We start from the raw sequence: 25,663 nt of genomic DNA, 5'->3' as shown, positions 1-25,663 counted from the left end.
CTCCTCTGCCCCTCTTCCCTTCTCATGCTTTCCCTCTTGTGCACTCTCTCTCTCAAATAAATAAAATCTATTTTTTTTTCTTTTAAATTTCACTTCCTCTAAGAACTGTTAAGTCACCCATTCTCATACCCCCATGACAAATATTCACACTCTGGGTCTTCAGCCTGGCTCACTATCCATCATTAGAAGGTGAAGTTGCAACACAAAGGTTGCACACAGCTGTCATAATCATAGTCATTCATTCAGTGATTTATACAGTCAAGTAACAGCTATGAGTGCCTACTCTCAAGGAACTCAAATTCAGATTTAGCTCATTATTTTGAGAAGCAGCCATATACTACGTATTGAGCTGAATGCTCTTAATTCATGAAGACATTGATCATTACCAGGTATTGAGCTAGTTACTTTAACATGTTACCTCACTTGATCTTCGTAACAGCCTCTGTGGTTGGTAGGAGCATTTTGTTGTTGTTGTTGTTGTTGTTGTTTTTAATTTTTTCAGTTTATTTATTTTCAGAAAAACATTATTCATTATTTTTTCACCACACCCAGTGCTCCATGCAATCCATGCCCTCTATAATACCCACCACCTGGAGCATTTTTAATTATATAGATAGTAAACTGAGACTCAGAAAGTTAAGCGATTTGTCCAAAGCCATATAATCAGCCAAGATTTAAAGTTTGTCTTTTGGTCCTAACTCCTCTGGTTCTTTCCAATTGGCAATATTTTCTGTCTTATGCTCATTCCTTAACTTCCCTGCTTTATGTAAAAGAGTGTCTCATCAGGAAGAAGCAAAGCCACTTATAGGTTAATCAGACAGAAATGAAACTACGGACACCTGGAATCAGTTTTGCCCATGGGCTGATAGATTAGTTCACGCAATGTCAAGCAAATGCAAATTTCAATGATGTGGCACATGTTATCATATCTTTTCAGCTCCTGGGGCCATAAGGCTGCTACTTAACAACTTCAGAGCAGAGACACATAAGCAGATGGATGTGACATAGTCCAGTTGAGAGCAGCTACGTAGTTTCAAGATTTTTCTAAATAACTTTTACAACATGTCCAAGACTGAGAAGAATTTACTAGGTGCAACCCAAAACTTTAACCAAACAGAAACCATTTCCCAATTACACAAGCACAAATGAAATGATACCTCTTAAATGGTATCCACTATTGTGGATTTTCTAACTTAGTGAATGAACTTTAGGTTTTTGTTTTGTTTTGTTTTAACTTGTGGAAAGAGGTCATGTATATTCATGTTTAGGTAAGATGGTAGGCTCTGAACTTACACTGCCTTCATGCAAACACTGGTTCCATTACTTACCAGCTGTGGAAACACAAGCAACTTGCTTTAGTGGGCTTGTTTCCTCATCCATAAAATAAGCATAAAATCTGGAATATACTAAGTGATAAATAAATGCTTATCTTTTTAAATTCAAATAGTATAAAAGAATATACAATTAAGCCCATCCATGACCTCCAGTTTCCCAGTTTGCCTTCCCAGATGAGCCTTAGTATTAGTTCATATATTCTATGTATATATATTCTAGGTATATATAGACACACACACATATATTTAAGTATTCATTTAAATACTATGTATGCATGTTTTCCTTTTTTCACAAATGTAAGCATACCCTACCCACATTGCTTTCTCTTTTGAAATATTTTGGAGGGGTGGCTCAGTCAATTAAGTGTCCAACTCCTGATTTTGGTTCAGGTCATGACCTCATGGTCATGCAATTGAACCCTGCTTCAGGGTCCACTCCAAGTGTGGAGTTTACTTGAAATTCTCTCTCCCTCTCCCTCTGCTCCTCCCCTTGCTCATGCTCCCTCTATCTCAAATAAATAAAATCTTTTTTAAAAATAAAAAAAATAAATACATAAAATATTTTGGAGATATTTCTATATTGACACATGTAGATTTGACACTTTCCTCTATAAATTATACATAATATTCCATTTTATAGTTATACCATAATTTCTTTTTTTTTTAAAGATTTTATTTATTTGACAGAGATCACAAGTAGGCAGAGAGGCAGGCATAGAGAGGAGGAAGCAGGCTCCCTGCTGAGCAGAGAGCCCGATGCAGGGCTTGATCCCAGGACCCTGGGATCATGACCCGAGCTGAAGGCAGAGGCTTTAAACCACTGAGCCACCCAGGCACCCCATACCATAACTTATTTTACCAGATCTCTACTAGCTGACATCCAGGTTGTTTCCAATATTTTGCTACTTCAATAAATATTACAATGAACATCTTTGTGCATAAAAAGTTCATCTCTAGAAAAATTCCAGAAGAGTGAATTTTGGGTTGAAGATTCTGTTTATTTTAAATTATTACAGATATTGGAAACTACCTTTCAAAAAAGTTGGAAGGGTATATTTCCACTAGTAATACATGAGATTTCTTGTTTTTCCATACATTTGTCAATATGCACTTTTCAGTGCCAAACTAGTAGGAGAATAATTTCTTACTGTAAATTGAATTTGCATTTATCCTGTGAGTACTTTAGGTACACCTCCAAAGTTTAAATATTTTAATTTTCTTTTTCAAATTTGGTTTTAGGTCATCTGCTCCAAAGATGGTTACTGTTATTTGAATTGTTTCTGAAGACTTAGGCTTAGTTCTCCTATAGTTTATTCTGCATTTGTTGAAACTGGCCATATATGCTTCTTTGAATTCAATACAGCTGAGCAAAGAAGTCAAGGTGTTTATCAAAGTAAAATGTGTCAGTGCCTACACTTTTAATTACTGTGGTGAGGAGTTGGAGGTGAGGTGAGAGAAGTCCACATCTATGTCACACTACCTCAAATGAGGTTTGACAAGGTTTTGACTTGATAACTATGAACAGAAATTCTACATCCCATACCTTGGTCCAAAACTTGAGTTAAGAATACTTCTGAAATTGGAATATGAATTTAAGAGTTGACAGATCTAAATGTTGAAACCTCTCCGAACAACTCTGAGTTTTCAAATACCTCAGATAATTAGCAGACAAACAGCAAAAGAACATCCCTGATTTTTCTTCTAAAGAAGATCATCTGAAACTGATACTGATGCCTAGAAAATGTCTGGCTTTCATTCTCAGTATTCCTTCAAAAGCATTCTATCGTCCAATTTTAATGTTCAACAGAGGTTTTTCCTTTGGTTGAAAGTAGTAAAAGAACATGAAGAGAACAATAACTATATAAATAGAAGAAGAAAATATTTATTTTATTTCATCAGTCTTTAATAAACTGTCTTCTAACATCAAAAGTATATCCTTTACTTTTACTTTTCCATCAGTTATTTAAAATGAAATATAAGACATATATTTATAAATGTTATTTAGGGTATTATAGGTATGACTGTTTTAGAAAAAAGTTTTTAGGGGCAACTGGGTAGCTCAGTCGATTAAAGATCTACCTTCAACTCAGGTCATGATCCCAGGGTCCTGGGGCAGGGCTTCCTGCTCAGCGGGGAGCCTGCTTCTCCCTCTCCCTCTACTGTTCTCTCTGTTTATGTTCTCGCTCTCTATCAAATAAATAAATAAAACCTTTTTTAAAAGTTTTAAAAATCTATTGCTTATGTATGGGTTTTAAAACATCTACTTCCAAAAATGTGAGACTATAAATAAACATAAGCAAAAAATCATACACTTTCAGACATACACAAATACCAAAAGTCTATATCCTCCTAAGTGGGTGATTTGACAGGCTCCAGTTGATCGAATTCGTCATTGGGAATTTTATTCACAATTCAGATCATGAAATTTTATATCCTCAACTATGGCTAGTATTCATCCTTTATAAGTGAAAAAGGGATTGTTTTCTTTAGCTACCCATCTCCTTTCTCTCCATTCCCCACATTAGCCTAACTTTCCACATAATCCCTGGCCATATAATCCTATATAGAAGTGTACATGTAGGGGCTCCTGGGTGGCTCAGTGAGTTAAGCCTCTGCCTTTGGCTCAGGTCATGATCTCAGGGTCCTGGGATCAAGTCCCACATTGGCTCTCTGCTCAGTGGGGAGCTCCCTTCCTGCCTAACTGCCTACTTGTGATCTCTGTCAAATAAATAAAATCTAAAAAAAAATTTATGTAGATATGTCTACATATGTGAGTATTATTGGTAATTTTACAAAAGAGGATCTTGAACTTTCCATGTCTTGCTCTTATCTCACAAAAATACTTTGTGGAAATCACTACAAGTCAAAAGATGCTGCAATGATTCATTACTTCTAATGAGGTTTTTGCCACTACAAACACATGGCCTTACATACTGATGCTTTTCTTTTTATGGGAAAGAGTCCAAGAGCTGGAACTGCTGGGCCAAAAAGTATACATATTTTTAAAAATTTAATAGATGTTGGCAGATGGATTTGCCAAATCCTAGAACACCCCATATTTCTGTCATTCATGACAGTAATCCTATCCCCCACCACCAATAACAGTTATCATAGTTCTTTTTCATTTTTGTCAGTCTGATGTAAAGGGACATTTTATTTTTACATTAATTTAAATTTTTCTTACTAATAATGAATTTGAGAATCTTTTAATAAGTTTTTTGGCCATTTGCATTCACTGTTCTTTGTCTGTTTTTCAACAGAGTTCTTTTTTTTTTGTCAAATTATTTTTTTTGTCAAATGTTTGTCAAATATTTGGACCCATCAGTTACAAGTACTTTGTTCTAAGTTGAATGTTTGTCTTTGTTTTGTTTGTGAGATCTTTTGTCATATCAAGGGTCTTAATTTTATAATATAAATTTAAATATGCCTCTCTTTTCTTCTTTTTTTTTTTTTTTTTTTTCTTATTTACTTATTTGAGAGAGAGAGAACATGAATAGGGGGAGGGAGAGGGGCAGAGGGAGAAGCAGGCAGAAGCACTGAGCAGGGAGCCTGAGGTTGGGCTCCATGCCAGGACTCTGAAATCATGATCTGATCCAAATGCAGACACTTACCTGACTGAGCCACCCAGGCACCCCTGTCTCTCTTTTCTATATTTTATAGATTCTGGATTTCCATAGCTTTTGGAAGATATGTTTCTTGGTCTATAGATTTTATACATTTAGTTTTTAGATTTTCTTACAAGATTTATGCAATTTTATTTTTACTATGTAAGCTTTTCAGCCATCTAAAATTTACATTTAAATGTAGAATAAGAGGGTGCCTGGGTGGCTCAGTGGGTTAAGCCTCTGCCTTTGGCTCAGGTCCTGATCTCAGCGTCCTGGGATCGAGCCCCACATTGGCCTCTCTGCTCAATGGGGAGCCTGCTTCCCTCTCTCTCTGCCTGCCTCTCTGCTTACTTGTGATCTCTCTGTCAAATAAATAAATAAAATCTTTAAAAAAATGTAGAATAAGATAAGGATCCAATTTTCTTTTCTTCCAGATGTATAGTCGGTTGTCCAAATACCATTTATTAAATAATTGATCCACTTCCCCTTAAAATGAGCTACCACTTTAAAAATACATTAAACTGGGTGCCTGGGTGGCTCAGTGCGTTAAAGCCTCTGCCTTCAGCTCAGATCATGATCTCAGGGTCCTGGGATCAAGCCCCACATTGGGCTCTCTGCTAAGTAGGAAGCCTTCTTCTTCCTCTCTCTTTGCCTGCCTCTCTGCCTACTTGTGATCTCTACCGGTCAAATAAAAAAATAAAATCTTAAAAAAAATAGGAGCTTAAAGTCCCTACTGAAGAATAATTGCCCCAGGATAGCTCAGAAAATGCACAAGGGAAGAATAGTGGGAGGTCTTATCTTACCGGATATTACTATGAATAATAAAGGTATTGTGTCTCAGTCGTATGGTATTGGTAAAGGAATAGAATAAAGAAAGGAATAAATAAAGAATAAAAATAGAATCAAATCTTTAAAAAATAGAATAGAATAGAATAGAAGAGTAAAGAAAGAGACCAATGAAGATGATAGTTTAATGTATTTTTTTAAAGATTTTATTTATTTGACAGAGAGAGATCACAAGTAGGCAGAGAGGAAGGCAGAGAGAGAGGAGGAAGCAGGCTCCCTGCCGAGCAGAGAGCCAGATGCGGGATTTATTTATTTATTTATTTATCCTCCTTTTTAAAATGCCCCAAAAGAATGCCAATTCTAATATTAGTATATTATGTTTGTACATCCATTAGTTGTATGGACTTAATATGTGTTGCATTAAGTATTCTTATCCAACATATGCCTTTCCATTTGTTTGAATCTTATTTAATTTATTTCAGTAGAAAAAACAAATAAATAAATAAAAAGGAGGGGGTAGGGATGAGCAGAGAAAGAGAGAGAATCTTAAGCTGGCTCCACACCCAGCATGGAGCCTGACATGGAGCTTGATCTCATATCCCTGAAATCACAACCTGAGCAGAAATCAAGAGCTGGACACTTAACTGACTGAGCCACCCATGAGCCCCTTTCAGTAAAACTTTTTAGTCTTTATAGAGACACTTTGTCTTTCTTATTAAATTTATTCTTAAGTATTTTATATTTTTCAGTGACTGTAAGTAGGAAAATTTTACCCTTTCTATGTATTTTGCTAAAGTAGATAAATTTAAAAAATTTATCTTATATCCATGCCCTTGACAAATTCTGCTTTTTAAATACAGTAACATTTACTAGGGCATCTTGATTTTTCTAGATGTATAATAATATCATCAACAACAACAAAAAAAGATAATTTTGTATTTTTTTCTCAAAGTTTATATCTTTTTTCTTTTCATACCTTCTACATTCACTAGCACCTCCAAAATAATGTTAAATATAATGGTAATAGTGATCACCCCTATCTAGTAACTAATTTAATTAAAATAGTTTTCATGTTTTTAAATTCAAAGTACTTTCTGAATGGCTTTATATTTTCATATTTCATTACATTCTATTTTACTCAGTAGTTTTATTAGAAATGACTGATGTTTTCTACCAAATGACTTTTAAGCATCTATTGGTATAATTACAATTTCTTTCTTCAATGTGTTGACATAGTAGGTTATATTGATTTGCTTTGTATAGTTAGCTGCTATGCAAACAAATTCAGAAATGTAATATAGTCTTCTGAGCTCATGAATTATTATTACATAATGTTATTATGTAATATTACATAATATTATGTTATGTTATTGCATAATGTAACCCTCCAATACAGTTAACTTTAAATTTGAGTTTATGAATTATTATTACATAATGTTATTATGTAATATTACATAATATTATGTTACATTATTATATAATGTAACCCTCCAATACAGTGAACTTTAAATTTGACCTTGTGTGTTAATATTATCATCTGTTGCATAAAACAAATTGCATGCATATATCAGAAATTAGATGTTCCAGATATTACGTAGAATGGCCAAAGAATGCCCTCCTTTTGGGAAAGGTGTTCTATGAGCTACTCTCTATATGAGTCGATACTGTTTAACTAGCATGCATTTATGTCATAAAGCTATGTATGTTCTAGTAACAGTGTTTTTGAGTGTCAGATGTTCATTTAAACACTATCCAGATGGAAGCAGTTATTATGGTTGGTTTTTACTTTTAGAAAATAACAGATTCTTGTTTCAGAGGTCATACGGACCCAGTGCAGTCTGTAATCTCACTGTTAAGACCTTCTATCCTTGTTCTTATCTTTATGTGTCTGGACTGCCTAGCAGCTACAAAGATCCACTACACACTCCTTCTTTTTTTTTTTTTAATTTGAAATAATATCCTATCTCTCTGTCCAATCTTTCATCTTAGTTGTTAACATGGCCTAAATGATATTTTATTTTCTTGCAGATAGCATGTAGCTACATTTTATTTGTAGCACAGTCTACACTCTTGGTCAACTATGTCCCCAACGACTCTTTCCCTACCAGGTTGCTCTGCTTCACCTCTACTTTTCTCTCAATGCCAGTAAGACGAGGCCCATAGAGTATCTTCATTCCCCTCTTCCCTTCCCTCCTTGACCTTCTGCCCCTGATGAAAACCATGGAATGTTTCTACTTCCCACCGCTCTCCAAAATCACCAATTCCCAGGCTTTTCTGGCTTTTCTAATGTGAAAATTAAAAATTTCAAACTAAAATACTTATGTACAGCAAAGAAAAAGTTACAGAGTGAAAAAGCAACCTACAGAAGGGAAGGAAATATTCACAAACCATGTACCTGATAAAGGGTTAATATCCAAACTATCTCAGGAACTCAAAGAAAGCACTCAATAGGGAAAACAAACAAACAAACACAAAATAAAAAGCCCAAATAGCCCATTTTAAAAATGGGTAAAGTATCTGAATAGACAGTTCTCCAAAAAAGACATGCAAGAGGCATATGAACATATCCTCAACAGCACTAATCATCAGAAAATGCAAATCAAAACCATAAGGAGATATCACCTCACACCTATTAGGATGTCTGTTATCAATAAAAGAAAAGATAACTTTGTTGGTGAGGATATAGAGAAAAATGGAATCTTTCTATACTGTGGGTGGGAATGTCAACTGACACAGCCTCTGTGGAAAACAGTATAAGAATTCTTCAAAAAATCAAAAATAGATTTACTGTATGATCCAGCAATCTCATGTTTGGGCATATATCCAGAAGAATCAAAATCAGGACCTCAAAGAGATAATCTGTATTTCCATGTTCATTACACCATTATTCAAAATAGTCAAGACATGGAAGCAACCCATATGTCCAATGACATATGAATGCTTAAAGAAAATATGATATATATATATATATATATATATATGCATGCAATGGAATATTATGCAGCCTTTAAAAAGAAGGAAATCCTGTCATATGTGACTCCATGGATGAACCTAGAGGATATTAAATGAAATAAGCCAGACACAAAAGAACCAATACTTCATGGTCCCCAAATCACAAATATAAAAACTAAGAGTAAAAAGGTCAGAAGGAAACTTTTGGAGTTGATGGATATGTTTATGGTATTGATGATGGTGATGGTTTCACAGGTGTGTACATCAAACTCCATCAAGTTGTAGACATGAAATACTTATACTCAATAAAGTGGTTTAAAAACAAAGAAAAGGAGCACTTACATGGCAGAAGAAACACCCATGTTCATGAAGGTAGACTTCTTCAGTGTGAGGTTTATTCCTTGCCCTTAAGACTAATTGGTTAGAAAGACCATAGAAGAGGGGAGGAGAGGAGAGGAGAGGAGAGGAGAGGGCAGGAAAGAGAAAAAGAGAGGGAGGGAGGGAGAGGAAGGAAGAAGGAGGGAGGGGAGGAGGGAGGAGGGAAGAAAGGAAAGAAGGGAGGGAGGGGAGGAGGGAGGAGGAAGGAGGAAGGACAAGAAATTTCCTTAAAGCGTATCCCTCCTATTTCAAAAACCTTGCATAATACTTATGGATCACATTTGCAGACGGTAAATTCCATTCAGAAAGATGTGTAGATGGAAACATGGAAGAAGTTAAGAAGGAAGGAAGAAGGGATGACAGGAGGGAGGGACATTTATTGCCGCTCACCACGGTTGCCTTGCTGCTTTATTTTCTCCACCTTAAGATTTCCAGTGTGGTTCAATTACTGTTCAGTCATTTCCACAAGGTGTTTTTTTTAAGGTGCATAGTTGATATACTCTGCATTCCTACTTACGCTCACCTGTCATTCTATCATTCCAGCCCATGGTATCTTACCTCCCAACAGCTTAGCTTGCAGCTCGGTCACTGCTGTTATTCCACGATCTGTCAGGTTTCAGGAAATAATTTTTAAAATTAGACAGGATGCCATTGTCCAATGCTTCACTGATAATTTGCTTTGGTCGGTTGGTTTTTCTTCCTGCCTAGAGGTTCCTAATATTCTCTTCCTTACTAAAAGTTCCAGGATTTTACTGATACATGCGCAGGTCTTTTCTTATCAGCAAAGCCTGTAATTCAGGCAGCCTTACAATCTACAATCTCAAGAATTTATTGACTTCGGATAAATGTCTTTCTAGTTTTTTTTTTTTTTCTCACTTCAGAAATGCCAATTATTGCCATAGTGGGGATCCTTAAATCATACATCCAAGTCGCCTGTATTTTTTTTTTTTTCAGTATAAGAATTGTTTCTTCCACATCTCTCCTCCCTCATGACTCCTTTGCAGATAAAGGATGCAGCACCCCTGCGAGGTCCCTGCTTGCAGGCATAGACCCTGACCTGCGAAGGACGACCAGGCGGCCAGCAGCAGCTGCGGGAAGTCTGCAGTCGGCTTCCTACACCAGGCAGAGCTAGATTTGCGTAAAACGTCTGCAGCCACTGTGAAGGGGCTAGACGGAGGCCCCAGCTGGTTTCAGAACCGCCACGACGGTTTTAGGGAAACATCTAAAAACCTGCTCCAGCTGAGCTCCCCTGGGACAGGACATCCCGCTGGAGTCCCCAGCGCTGCTCCCTGTGGGATCGCCGAGCCGGGACACTGATTTCACCGACCAGTCTCAGGCTGGACACACGTCCAGGAGCAGGTGGCTGGCGATGCAGTCAGACCTGCCCCTCTGTCACCCTGGGGGACGCAGGCTGCGTGCTGTGGGGACATCCTCAAGGTGGGGCAGGCGGGGTGCACCCAGGTTCTCCTTTTGGGAAGCATGTCCTGTGAGCCAGGCGAGCCGCCGGGATGGCGGGCGCAGGGATCCTAGTCCAGGCCGCGGGCTGCGCCGGGCAGCCCTCCGTTGCCCTTGTCCAGCTCTGCGGCGAAGCTGCGGTGGTCGGGCGGCGGCCGGGTCTGCTCCCGGCTCCCCGCTGCCACTCTGCTCTTCGGGCTCTTGACAAGGGCCCAGGTAAATGTCCTGCACCATCTCCAGGTGCCCGGCTCTCAGCGGGAGCCACAGCCGGGTGGCCGTGTCCCTCGCTGCTCGCTCCTTTTCACACAGCAGACGAGGCAGCGGGTGAGGAAGGCCACGGACATGAGCAGACTGATGGCGTGACGGACGGTGGGGGCGACCACGGTCACCTCGAAGCCGAAGGCCTCCTTGGTGGAACGCACTTGCACATGTTGGTCACTGAAGACCACCGGGCGACGCTCCCCTTCCAGGCACAGGTGAGGAGGCCATACCATACCATCTGGTGGGCTGAGAGGCAGTGGAACACGGGACAGTGCCACAAGAAGAGCCGCCACCATGAACAGGCCTTGGGGAGAGCCCCGGGGGCATGGGCTCCTTTATGCCCAGGGGCTTGTGCGGTTCCCCGCGCCCTCCTGGCCTCACCTTGTCGTGGGGCTCTGCCTGCCCCAAGCTGCCGACAGCCAGGGTTTCCCCTTGTACTGTACTTTGAGGTTTTCCCTGCAGCCGATCATGGAAGCATCAGTAACAACTGTCCTTACCTTCAATTTACCTGCATAGTTGTTTAATTCAGATATCATGCAGTCAAATTCAAATTCATAGAAGCCTCCTATCTGTTGCTTATAACAGCAGTTCTTTTGTTTTTGTTTTAATCATTCTTCTGTTCTTCTAACAATTCTTTTGCACAGGACTTGTGCTGTAGTTTTTTCTATTTTTCCTCCTCATCTAGAAGACCCTTACATTGCCATTTATCTTTTGGCAGCTCATGGGGACCAGGTCATGGTGCGGAGAGCTCTGAATGCCTAGACTCTCCTGGGTGCTGGAAGGAAAAGCAGCCTGTGCTTGGTAGGCCTGTGAGTCTCTCTCTGTAAAGAGCAAAAGAACCAAAATCAGGTGATCATTTTCCCAGAGCCCTCCTGCTATCCATCTTTTCCCTCAATGTTTGTTTTTAGTGAACTAATAAATGAACTGTTTGAGCTTTATCTTTTGTAGCAAGATAAATTGAGGTTTGACTTTATTGTGTTTTCAGGCCTTCAGGAAATAAGTGGTTCTTAACTTCAGGGGGATAACAGATGTGGGTGAGGAACTGAAAAAACGTAGACACTCTTTCTCTAGAAGTAAAATACTTTCATGTGCATTTAGAGAGTTGCCAGATCTCTGAAGTTGATGAACTTCAAATTAAGAGATTGCCAAAGAGCAACAGTTCTGTCACTCCTCTGCTTTTCAGCCACAGAGAGCAGGATCATTGAAACTGCTCATTTTTTTCTCTCTCTCTCTTAAAAGGTTTCATTTTATTTTTTAATTTTACTGGGTGTGGTACATAAACAATGAATTTTGGAACACTGAAAAAAAATGAAATTGCTCTTAAAGCTTGCCCTTCCTGAACATTTGTGCCTCTGTTCCAGAAACAGTCTTATCCATTCCACTAAGCAGAACCCTTCCTTTGGCTTAATGAGGGGGTTATAAGCTGTGTCAACAAAAGAGATAGCACTTGATGCTTGAACTTTACCCACTCACACCCCTTGTAAGTTTCTAGAAAGTTCTAAAACCAAAAGCCTTCCATAGTAAAGGGACACCTATAGATGACTAAAGACAAGGGAGCTCTGTGAGATCTCTTTTTTAAGAGCAATCACCCCCTTCTTGAGAACAACACCCTCATAACCCAGTCAGCTCCCAAAAGACCCACCTCCTGATGCTTTTGCCCTAGGGGTGAGGATTTCAACATATGTATTGAAAACTCAATTCTTATTCATAATTCAATTATGAATTGAATTCATAACTCAACTTAGATGCTCAGCTGAGACCATAGCAGTCAGTATGAGGGAGAAAAAAAAATAGAAGACTGAGCCTGTCGTGTCAGTTACAATTATAAGGAACCAACTAATTTTAAAATCTCACTAAATTATTTCTTTAATCATGTAGATTAGGCTAGGTGATCTCTAAGTTCTCCTCCAGTTATAAAACTTTCCCTATTTAATTCATGATCTAAAATTCTATTTGTCTGTATCAAGTATTGCTTTATGAGTCAAATTGTGAAGTATTTAGAAATACTAGATGTGTTTTAAACATATCTTTAGCTCCCACAGAATCTATGAAAATGTCACACACAGGATAGACATGAACACATTGGTCATTCGGTAGATTAGTCTATGGTTTTCTCCCATATTTGCTTAATTGTTTCAATAATCGGCATTACCCACAACCACGAAGGTGATACCTCTGGCAGGTGGAAGAGTGAAGGTACTACTTCTTATTGATGTTCATTTGCTCTTTTACGTATAAATCATTCATTTATTCTCTTAATTTATCAAACACTGGAAGCTCCATCTATTTTATGACTTTATGGAGTTACGACACCTATTCATAATTATTACTTTTTCTTAAAGAATTAGTTTGGCTCTAAGACTTGGATCAGGGAAATTTCTGGGGAATAATAATCAACTGCAAGAAATTGGTGACCCAAAATAGGATAGTCATTAATTTTCTTGAAATGCCAAGTCTCATACCTGAAAACTGTGGGCAAAATCAGCTAACAGGTAACTTTCAATAGATAGTACACTTTTATTGCTGTTCATGTAGAGACTTTAATGAATTTTCACAATCCAACAAAAATAGCTTTTTAGCATTCCATCCAACAGGGCAAATAAACTTTATTAGTTTCATATCCAGAAACTATTTAAAGGGTTTACATCCAATTTGGGACTTACTAGCTTGGGGTTTGGCTTTCCTTCCTTTTTTTTTTTTTTTTTTTTTTTTTTGTGTGTGTGTGTGTGTGTGCGTGTGTGTGTGTGTGTGTGTTACAGAACTGTTGTAATTTTGTACAGCAATGGTGTGGACTGAAAAGGGAATCTATAATAAAGGATTCAGGTTATGGTCTTGGTCACACTGGAGAGCTGCTGTTGGCATTTATGAAGCCCCTCATCCACACATACTCTTTGACAAAAGAGGAATAATAGCCTTCCACTCCAGAAAATAGCATAATCTCTGATGACATAAGGAATTTTTGGAGAATTATCTTCCTCAGAAAACATCTCACAAAGACATAATGTTTCTACAATGTGGCATGTCTAGTGAGAGAAACCCTTGTATCTGCTTTACTAACTAAATCTGTTAAAACACAGTGGTTACTCCTTATCCACAAGCAATGTGTTCCAAGATCCCCAACAGATGCTTGAAACCATGGACTGTATTGAAACCTATAGGTTCTCTTTTTCCTGTACACACAAACCTATGATAAATTTTAATTTATATATTATGCACCATAAAGTTAACAACAGTAACTAATAATAGGACAATTGTAACAGTATACTGTAATAAATTTCATGTGACTATGGTCTCTCAAGATATCTTCTTATACTGTAGTCTCCCTTCATCTTGTCATGAGAGGAGATGAGAAAATGCCTGCATGATTAGATGAGGGGAAGTAAATGCCACAGGCTTTGTGACATAGTACTGGGCTAATCTAAGCTCCTGACTACATGTCAGAAGGAGGATCATCAGCTTCCAGACCACAGCTGGCCACAGAAAGCAAAACCACAGGTAAGTTTATCACAGATATGCATCTAGAGACAAAGGTCATTGTTATTCTAATGAAGTCTCAGATTCGAGTCAGAAATTATGGATGGTGAGTTTAAGATTATAGTGCTGGTGTACATTATAAGGCTTGGTGAGTAAATGTAATTCCTAGAGCAAACATATTCTAATAAATGCAATTTACTTTAACCTTCATATAATTAGCAAATGCAATGTCATAGAAGGAACAAGGATAGCACACACACAGTATATTCTACATGTGGTTCCATCTTTACATTCTTTAACCAGATTTAAAGTTAGAACATCTCCAAGTTAGCAGTTAATAGTTCTTAAAACTATTAAACGAAACTTATTTCAGGGTGCCTGGGTGGCTCAGTGGGTTGAACCTCTGCCTTTGGCTCAGATCATGGTCTCGGGGTTCTGGGATGGAGCCCTGCAATGGGCTCTCTGCTCAGCAGGGAGCTTGCTGCCCCCACCTTCTCTCTTCCTGCCTCTCTGCCTACTTGTGATCTCTCTCTCTGTCAAATAAATAAATAAAATCTTAAAAAAAAAAAAGAAACTTTTTTCAGGAAAGCTTTTTTCCATTCTTAGCAGACAAGAAAATAACTCAATTTTATTATAAGAAGGAACTAAATGCAAATAGACATAATTTAAGTTTTATGACAGCTAGTTCTTCATGAAACAGCTGATTGACACTCATGGCTGCTAGAATGAATTATAATCTCTAGTTAGGGCTGAATTAAAGCATGAGGCTTATAACTTTCTTTTGCCTGCCAACCTAGGATGCTGATAATAATTGTAACAATAATATTAACATTGAAAGAAGGTAACACTTACTGAGGATTTACAATGTGCCAAAATCTGAACCGTGAATATTTAATCCCCAGAATTACATTATGAGGAAGACTCTCACTAAGGCACTCACTTTACAGCTAAGGAAATGATAATTTAAAGAAATTAAGTTCACAGAGCCAGGAAGAAGTGGATTCTTATCCAACCCATGCCCTTAGAGTTAAACAGTTTGTACATCTCATAATTCCACAAACTGATATTTCCAAAATGTCTCTTTTTCAGACTATTTTAATAAAATGGTGCTGTTTTTAATGGGTAATCAGCACCCCTGAGGTAGGGTCATCACATGTTTGTTTTATTGTTGTTGCTCTTGTTTTCCCACAAAACACTCCCTTCCAATCTCTTTCTCCTCCCATACTGGTTTATTTCTCTTTCCTTTATCTCTTTTTATCAATTATTCCTTCCTTTTATTTAGATTTTATTTATTTATTTGAGAGAGAGAACATGCACACAGGAGTGGGGGGCAGACTCCGCACCGAACAGGGAGCCAAACACAGAGCCTGAGATCTAGACCAGAGGCAGACACTTAAGTCTGAGCCACCCAAATGCCCCTCAATTATTTCTTCCTTTTGCCAATTTCTATTTCCCCAAATCTTCTCCCATTATTCTGGTCTGTACAATAAGCTTACCAGGAGCATTTAGCAATACCAGAAAACTCCTAAAAGGTGGTCCTTGGGGTTTTAGAGTCTGATAGTCATTAAGCCAAAAACTGGAAACCAGAAACAGAAGCTGAAAACACAGAACTGTTTTCCCTACTCCTTCTAACCCTTGAACAACAATAGTTTGAACCGCATGGGTTCGGTTATATTGACATTTTTTCAGCATATACAGCACAGTACTATACATGTATTTTCTCCTGATTTTCTTTTCTCTAGCTTACCTTATTATAAGAATACTATATTAGTTCATATTGATGTAGTTTTTCAGTGTAGGTGAGACCCAGAGCTGACAGCCGAGAAGGAATTCTTGAGATGTCTTTGGTGCAAAAGCTGGTTTTATTAAAGCATGGGGATAGGACCTGTGGGCGAAAGAGCTGCACTGGGGTTCTGAGGAACGGCTGATTATATACATGGGAGTTGGGGGAGATAAGGCAAAGGGAGGTGTCCAAAAGGAGTCTGCTAAAGAAGACTCAGGATTCTGGAGGGTTTGACATTGTCAAGCTAAGATTGTTTTTCCCCCTAGCACAGCATTAACATTATGATAGTTGGAAGTTGCCAGAAGGAATGTCACACATATCCTCAGCTTTGTCCTCAGCTTACCTCATGCTTGGTCCTCAGCTTGCCTTATGCTTCCTCATCCTCAGCTTGCCTTATGCTCCCTCATCCCATATGACATACAAAATATCTGTTAATCAACTGTTGATGTTATTGGTAAGGCTTCTACAGTGGGCTGTTAGTATAGTTATGTTCTTGAGAAACCAAAATTAATATGTGGATCTTTAACTGTGTGGGGAGGTTAGCACCCCAACTCATTATTCAAAGGTCAGCTACACTTTCTTATGAAAAATGTTGCTCACTAACATTTATCTTGGTTTAAACTGAAAACAAAAAACCTGCCTGATATGAAATTAACAGGCTATCTGTAAAGTTGTTTGAATTTGGGGGTAGAATACTCTGATAAAATAGAAAGAGTTTGAAGGGGTCATTTGCTTGGGCTCATGCTTTCTAACCAGCAAATTATGACTGCACCACATCTAAGCCAACAACCTTACTTTATAAATGAGGACACTAAAACCCAGAGAAGTAATTCATGCTCAAGGTGAAATAAATAAGATAAAAGATAATAGATTTGCACCAAGACGGATGGGACAGAGAATATCAAGCTTAAGCAAAATAAGTCAGAGAAAGGTACCTTTCCTCTCTCCTTTAGTTCAAACTGGCAGCATCTTACTGGTGTAATTCAGTTTTTACCCCTGGCTTCTCCTGAGAAGGTATGCTAAATCCATGAAGCACATTTGATCTCTTTATCAAATGGCTGTTCATCCTCTCCCTTCTTGCTCTTTTCAGTACATCTTGATCTCAGTCCCTCATTCTTGCAGCAGTCCCTCATTTTCACAATATGGATAGACTGAAAACATCCCGATCTCCAAGTTCCGGTTAGTTTTTGCTTAACAATTCCTTCAATGTATCTCTCTCCTCTCAAGTTTTATTATAAGCAGTAGAGAGAAACCATGCTGCTCCTTCAGCACTTTGCTTAGACACCCCATCCCTAAATAGCCCATTTCACTGCTCACAGGCTCTACCTTCCCCGGAGCAGGGAATATCATTCAGCCGCGTTCTTTGCCACTTTTTAATGAAGTTTGCTTTGCTTCCAGTTCCTGTTAACTTATTCCTCATTTCCACCTGAGACCTTACCAAAATTACCTTTAAGGTGCATATTTCTATCAAAACTCCCTTCAGGGCAACCAAGAATTTTAGCATGTTCTCCAAAACTCTTCCAGCTTCTGCCCATTCCTGTCTTAAAGCCACATCCGCAGGTGGAGGTAATTATACAGCAGCATCCCACTTCTTGGTACCAAAATCTGTATTATCAGTCAGCTGCCATAACAAAATACCACAGACTGGGTGACTTCAACAACAGAAATTTATTCACAGTTCTGGAGGCTGGGAAGTACAAGATGGAGGTCATCGCTGTCTTCCTGGCTTATAGACAATTGTCTTCTTGCTGTGTACTCAAATGGCCCTTTTATGGAGAGAGGGAACAATCTCTCTGATGTCTTTTATAAGGACCCTCACCCTATCTGATCAGGGCCCCACCTTTATACCCTCATTTGACCTTAGTTACTTCCTTAGAGGACCTCTCTCCAGACACAGCCACATGAGGGGTTAGGACTTTAATATATGTATTAAGTGGGGACAGAAACCTCTAATTCACGATATATATATATATATATATATATATATATATATATATATATTCACAATATATACCTAAGCTAAAAAAAATACAAAAAGATTCAAAGTAAAAAGATGGACAAAGTCAAGACATGCTAGACATCAATCAAAGAAAACCTAGTTTAGCTATCCTAGTATCACACAAAATATGCTTTCAGATAAGCAGCTTTACTAAAAATGAAACATTTCAGGATGATAAAGACTCAATTCACTGGGAATACATATTTATCACAAGTGTGATCATGTGTTAAAAGAGATTCAAAACCTATAATGTAAAAGTTGGAAAAACAAAAAGAAAAAGCAACCCTACGGGGAGAATGTAGTACAACTCTTTCTGTCTGATTGAGCAAGAAGACAAAAACAAATCAGTGAGGGCAGAGAGGACTTAAACTTCATGAAAAGGGTCTTTAAAAGGGTAAGATGTAGAGCACCTGGGTGGTTCAGTCAGTTAAGTGTCTGACTCTTGATCTCAGTTCAGGTCTAAATCTCAGAGTTGTGACTTCAAGCCTTGCATTGGGCTCCATGCTGGGCATGCAGCCTACTTTAAAAAATAAAAATTAATTAATTAAAAGGGTAAGATGAAAGCAAAAGAAGAAGAAGAAGAAGAAGAAAAAGAAGAAGAAAATATATATCTTCAATGACCCAGAATTATTCTAGAAAAATACCAGCATAAGATATGGGGAAGAAAGAAAAGTAACATGAGAACATACTAATTTACTTGTCTGGTTCAGGGAAAAAGTGGACATTTAAACATTTCAGAACTCGACAGAAAAATACAATGTGCTTAAGTGAGGAGCAACCACCATAAGAAGAACAAACAAATGTATCTCTACTAAACCCAGAGAAGAAAACCAATCCAGGAAATAGTGGGAAATTGAAATGATAGTAAAAACATTTTCCCTTTAAAAAAAAATTCTCAGATGGTGAGTTCTGCTAAACTTTACAGAAAAAATTATTTCCCATGTCGACCACAGGACTGTGTGTTTCAGGGCAGGTTATTTCAACTCTCTGCATTTTGGTTTGTTAATTACATTATTACATGTAAAGTGCTTAGCACAGTGCTCCATAGAAGGCATTCAGTAAATATTAACTTTTTCCATTCTTATTACTTTCAATACTATTGTTACTGCTGTTTCTGCTACTATTATTCATGACACTTTATAGTCTCCTAAGTCTCTGACATAAGGGACTCAATAAGTCTATCAACATTTTCGAGTTTGACTTATGCAAACAGATATAATTAGATCTTGCAGGCATGGTGAATGCGTCTTAGCAAGATGAGATCCAGAGAAAGAAAAGTTTGTGTTAACTCCAGTGTAAGCCAAGAGTAATATAGAGTGTGGCATGGCTTGCTAAGGAGTAGAACACATGAGAAAGTATCAGTTACACTGAGGAACTGATTTGGGTGTGAAAGTCAAATTCTTGCCCAGTTATTGTAAGTTAGAAAGAACAACAAGCTAAGAAAAGCTGAATCTTGTCCATGATTTGCTGGCAATGTATCAGGAAGCACATCCCTAACTGAGTCTGTACTCCAAGACCCTACATCCTTGCCTCTGTCTAATAGGTAGTAAGTCCCAAGTTGAAGCTGGCTTTGAAAATGGTCATTGTTCAAGAAACACTTATCAATTTATCAACTTTAATCATTTTATCAATTTAGCAATTTCAGCCAGTTTATCAATTTGTCAGTTATATCATGCATCATTTGTCACTCTTCTTCAGATACCAAGCATTTCCAAACTGAGTAGTTTATCAACATCAGATCCTATGGAGACCCTACCTAATGGAGTGAAATTCAAATTAGGAGTTTGTGTTATCTCTATGGACAAGAAAAGAAAATTTGCTTTTATTATCCATCTCTACAAGGATATGGTGATGCTCTACCTTTCCAGGAGTAACACTTGAAAATTTAGTAGAATATTTATGGGAATAAGAAAGGTGGACACCTGAACAGGTTGGAAAATATATAGAGCATGAATGCATAAGCTCATAGCAAAATGTTTGACAAGAAAGGGAATGTTAATGTTAGTGTGAAATACACAGTGGATTCAGTTATTAATTTTCCCACCAAAGTTTTACTTCAAAAAACCAAGAGTGCAGACTAGTCAGTGTTTCATAATAGAAAAAGAGCATACCTTAGGAACTATTTGGGGAGATATTTTAGTTCCTTTCCTTTGTTTTTCAATTAGTCATTTGACTATTTTGTGCACTTCCTTTCCTTGGGGAAATGTTCTGAATCTGATCTGATTATTTTTTAAATCTATTAATTGCGTGCAAAATACTTTTGGTATTTGAAAATTAACAAAATTTTCTTAACCTCAAGAGAAAATGAGTTGGAGATAATTAAAACAAGTCCAAAACATTAAGTACATTTTTTGAAATCCCTCAAGTAAAAGAAGAATGTAGGTAGAACTGAACAATACTCAGGTTTGGACCAGAACTTAGACATCTAAAATGTCAAAAATGATTTTACATGAAATATTCTGTTTTCTTTTTTTCTTCTTTTGGACTTCTTAAAAAGAAAAGGATGGATTGGAGAAAAGCATGAAAGAGGCAAGCTTATCAGAATTCAAATTTGTCGGGACGCCTGGGTGGCTCAGTTGGTTAAGCAGCTGCCTTCGGCTCAGGTCATGATCCCAGCGTCCTGGGATCGAGTCCCACATCGGGCTCCTTGCTCCGCAGGGAGCCTGCTTCTCCCTCTGACTCTGCCTTCCACTCTGTCTGCCTGTGCTCGATCTCGCTCGCTTTCTCTCTGACAAATAAATAAATAAAATCTTTAAAAAAAAAAGAATTCAAATTTGTCTAGGGTATGTTGGTGTAACTAGCCTTCCCCAATCCATCAAGCTTACCATCCTAATAAAATTTCAATTCCTTTCAAATCAGTGGAAAGTTGCCATGCTAGTACTGAGGGTAAATCAAAATGTAAACAAGACTGAATTCTTCCCCACACGAACTGTTTAATATGATGACATGGGATTGAAGAAGAAAAATAATGTCATTATGTTGTATATGTTTATAATATAATCATATTGCAAAGAGGGTTTTCAAGGTCATCTCCCAGAAGTCAAAGGGAGATGAACTCTACTTCTCACCTTTTAAATCCTTCCTATCCTCCCCAGGCAATTTTGGTTCCACATCTTTTTCAGACTCTACAAAACTTTTTTTCTTTTTAAAGATCTTATTTATTTATCTAATAGACAGAGATCACAAGTAGGCAGAGAGGCAGGCAGAGAGGGAGGGAGGAAGCAGTCTCCCTACTGAGCAAAGAGCCCAATGTGCGGCTCAATCCCAGGACCCTGAGATAATGACCTGAGCCAAAGGCAGAGGCTTTAACCCACTGAGCCATCCAGGCACCCCTCTACAAAACTTTCTAATGTGCTTACTGCTTATACCACAAGTGAGATTCCATTGTAAACATTCCTTGATTATAGTTCTAAAACCATGGTAAGAGTATCTTTTGCCCCAAGCAAGATGGCAGCATAACATGCAGGGCAACAGAGTGGCAAAGGTGTGGACTTCAGAGCCAGATGACTTTGGTAAAAAGCCCTGGGTCACCAATGGAAGAGTTACCTAATCCCCTAAGCCTTGGTTTCCCCATCTCCAAAATGGGAATATTAATACTTCCTACCTTAAGAGTTTTGAGGCTCAATGAGGCAGTGTTGAGAAAACTAGTTAACATAAATGTTAGCCATGATTAGCTTCTCATTTAGGTAAATCCATTACTGCACTCCACAAGTATTTCCTGGGTGCCTATCCTATGCCACATACTGTTCTAGACTCTGAACCCTACCAGTGAGTAAGATCGACAACATCCCAGACCTCAAGGAGCCTCCATTCTCATCTCAATAAGAAAATGGGTTCCATTAGGAAGGAGTACATCAGATGTCATTTTGTACCTCCCAGGGTGCTTTGCACAAAACAGCCAATAAATGTTTATGAGGAAATCATAATGAGTAGAAGGAGGAAGACATGCTTCGAAAATCTTGTACTCCTGGCCAAAAATAGTAATTATGTGGACAAACCAATTGTATTCTGCTAAGGAGATCTGGAATCTAGTGTGTTAACATTTCTTAAAACTCAACTCTTTGGTATTTGAAAACATAATGAATTACATGAAGTTAACATGGCATCATGCCATGTTTTGCTCAAGAGGCAGAGAAATGTATGGCATGGAGCACACTTGTGGATTGTGGTGTTCAGCCAGGTGAGGCCCAGATCACCTTGGGTTTCATGGACATTCAGTCTGCACCATCTGGCTGACAATTGGAGTCTTGGCTTTTCTCTTGACCTTAGCACCAAAATATGCCCAGAGTAACTGCAGGAGGCCCAGGAACACCTAGCTGAGGAGATTCACTCTGATAAGACTGGAGTTACTTTTCAAACACATGTTATTTGAGGACAGTTAGTAATTAAGACTTATTTATTTATTTACTTACTTATTTATTTATATGTATTTCAGAGAAAGAGCACACAAGCAAGGGAGGAGCAGAGGGAGAGGGATAAGCAGACTACACTAAGCACAGAGCCCAATGTGGGAATCAATCCCACAACCCTGAGATCATGACCTAAGTTGAAATCAAGAGTCAGATGCTTAACCAGCTGAATTACCTAGGTGCCTCTAGACTAATTTTTATTCACTCTTTACAGCAAGTAAGAACCCTATATTTTTTTTTAAAGAACTCAGGAATTCTTAGTCTAATTGTAACAATATGTTTTGTTCATTGAAAGAAACTTTGAAAGAAACTAAAATCTGTAACTTTACACACATACACACATTCTTTTTACAGAGCAAGTTTTGAGAATTGTGTAGAAACCAAGAAGGAACTTGTATAGACATTAGTCTGGGAAGTCAGGAGACTTGGTTTTCAGTGTTGACTACAATCAAGTAGTTGCTTGGACTTAAACAAGTGAAATCACATGTCTGGACCCAGTTTCTATTTGGAAAATGGAACAGTTAGGGTCTCCTTCTGGTTTTTTTTTTAAAATATGCATTTATTAAATAATGATCTACCATATGCCCATCTCTTCCATTCAGTATTTAAAACAGCCTTATATAATAGTTACATTTTATAAAGAGGAAACTAAAGCTCAGAGAAGCTCATTAACTTACCCAAGGCTACCAGATATGGGCAAAGGTGTGATTTAAGGGTTATTTCCTCACACTAAGTCACATCCTCTTCCTAGCAAACTACAGCTGCCTTTAATTTACTAGGATATAAAATGGCTCTTGGTTTGAGAAGAAATAATAATCCTGAAAACAAAACTTCACTGCCTGCTTGGTCCTTTGATGGGTTCTGCTCTTTCACTTATTTGTAGATGGGTTCTACTCTGTCACTTGCTTGTAGGAAATCTATGGTTTACAACTGTAAGGTAGATAACTTGATAGGTTGAACCCTATCCAGAGAAGGTATCTCAAGCTTCATTGACATTTTCAGGCACTCGAGAGATGTGATCTCAAATAAAGAGAGATCCACTTGTGCCTCAGTGATTATGGAGGGATGTAATCAGAAAATTAGATGGCATATAGATCAAACCCAAGCAAAACAAATTCTCAGGGACTAGCAGACTTATTGGACTGCCCAATAAATGCTTACCTAAATAGACCAAAATGCATCTTCCAGGAATCTGAATAGTGAAATACAGGTAAAGCAGGCCATCTGGTAGCCATAGAGCAGACACTACATGCATATTGTCTTCACCTTAATGATGGACACCCAGTGAAATTAATAGGTTCCTACTTTTGAGAATCTCAGACTTGTCTTGGATCCCAAAGCGTTTTCCGGTTCTTGTTCCATTTTCCACAGGGATTGTTCTACTCTGCACCCTGTTCTTGGGTTTCTGAGACACTAAATTGCCAAGGAATATATGTAAACTACTACATTAAACATTTTTTAAAAATTGTTTGAAATACTTGACTCTAGTCTTTGCAACACAAAGAGCTAAATAAAATTATGCACAATCTTTTTGTTATACTATAGACTGCTAAATTCTATTAATGTCAACAAGACTGAAATTAATAAGGATTTTCACCTGATCTGCAAATTCCAAGGCCTGATATATCATCACTACGTATGCTTTCTGTTACTCTTTTGGCTACTCCAACTGGATCAATTATATTCATTGAGAATCTTAAGAATTCAGTAGGACCTACCAAGCAGAGACATTTAGTACCATGACTTCCCTATCAGCCCAAAGATCACTTTCTTATAAGACCAATTCCATAGTTTCTGGAGTGAATTTTTAAGCATTTGAATTTTCATCATACCTCCTGCACACATACACAAACAAAGCTTCTTCCACTATCAACATTACACACACACCAAAGACATACATTTGTTACTATTAGTGAACCTACAGTGAAACCTGAAGTCCATTGGTTACTTGAAGGCTCACACTTGGTGTTGTACATTCTAGAGATTTTGTTGACATATATATATATATATATATATATATATATATATATATATATATATATCATATTCTCCACCATAACAGTATTATATGGGATAATTTCACTGCCCTATAAATCTTCCGTGCTTCACCTATTCATCCCTTTCTCCTCACTAACCCCTGGCAGCTACTGATCTTTTTCCTGTCTCTATAGTTTGGCATTTTCAACAATGTCATATAATTAGAATCATAACATACTTAGCCTTTTCAGAATGGCTTCTTTCACTTAATAATATATATGTAAGTTTCCTTCATATCTTTTCATGGCTTGATAGTTCATTTCTTTTTAGGGCTCAAAAATGTTCTATTGTCTGGGGGCACCTGCATGGCTCATTTAGTTAAAGCATCTGCCTTGGGCTCAGGTCACAATCCCAGGGTTCTGAGATCAAGCCCCACATTGGGCTCCCTGCTCAATGGGAAGTCTGCTTCTCCCTCTGCCCCTTCCATCACTCATTCTCTCCCTCCCTCTCTCTCTCTCAAATAAATTAATAAAATCTTTAAAAGAAAATCTTCTATTGTCTGGATGTGTCACTGTTTTAATTATGCATTCACCTACTGAAGGACCAAATAATCTTGGTTGCTTCCAAGTTTTGGCAATTATGAATAAAGTTGCGACAAACATCTTTGTGCAGGTTTTTACATGGATATAACTTTTCAACTCATTTAAGTAAATGCCATGGAGCATAATTATTGGGTTGTATGGTAAGAGTATATTGAATTTTGGAAGAAACCACCAAACTGTCTTCCAAAATGGCTATTCCACTTTGCATTTCCAAAGCAGTCTATGAAGTTCCTATTGTCTACATGCTCACCAACATTTGGTGTTGTAAGTGTTCTGGATTTGGGCCATTCTCATAGGTAAACCATTGTATCATATTGTTTTGAGATTTCCTAATGACATATAATGTCGAGCTCATTTTCATATGCTTATTTGCAATCAGTATTATTTCTTTGGTGAGATGTCTGTTCAGAACTTTTGCGGAATACTTAAATCTGGTGGTTTTTATTATTATTATTCTTTTGAGTTTTAGAGTTCTTTATACGTGTTAGGTAACAATCCTTTATCAGATTTGTCTTCTGCAAATACTCTTTCCAAGCTTGCGTCATAGTATTTTAAGTGTAATGATCAACCCTGAAGGATGGATGCTTTATGGAAACAAAAAAACATTTAGAAAGAATTCTTTGGTTGTAAAAATTTAGACTCATTTTT

Source organism: Mustela putorius, unplaced genomic scaffold (genome assembly GCF_011764305.1).
Source record: "Mustela putorius furo isolate JIRA1106 unplaced genomic scaffold, ASM1176430v1.1 tig00000731_pilon_pilon_pilon, whole genome shotgun sequence".
In the NCBI taxonomy this organism is placed as follows: domain Eukaryota; kingdom Metazoa; phylum Chordata; class Mammalia; order Carnivora; family Mustelidae; genus Mustela; species Mustela putorius.
Note: the sequence above shows the minus strand (reverse complement) of the source record.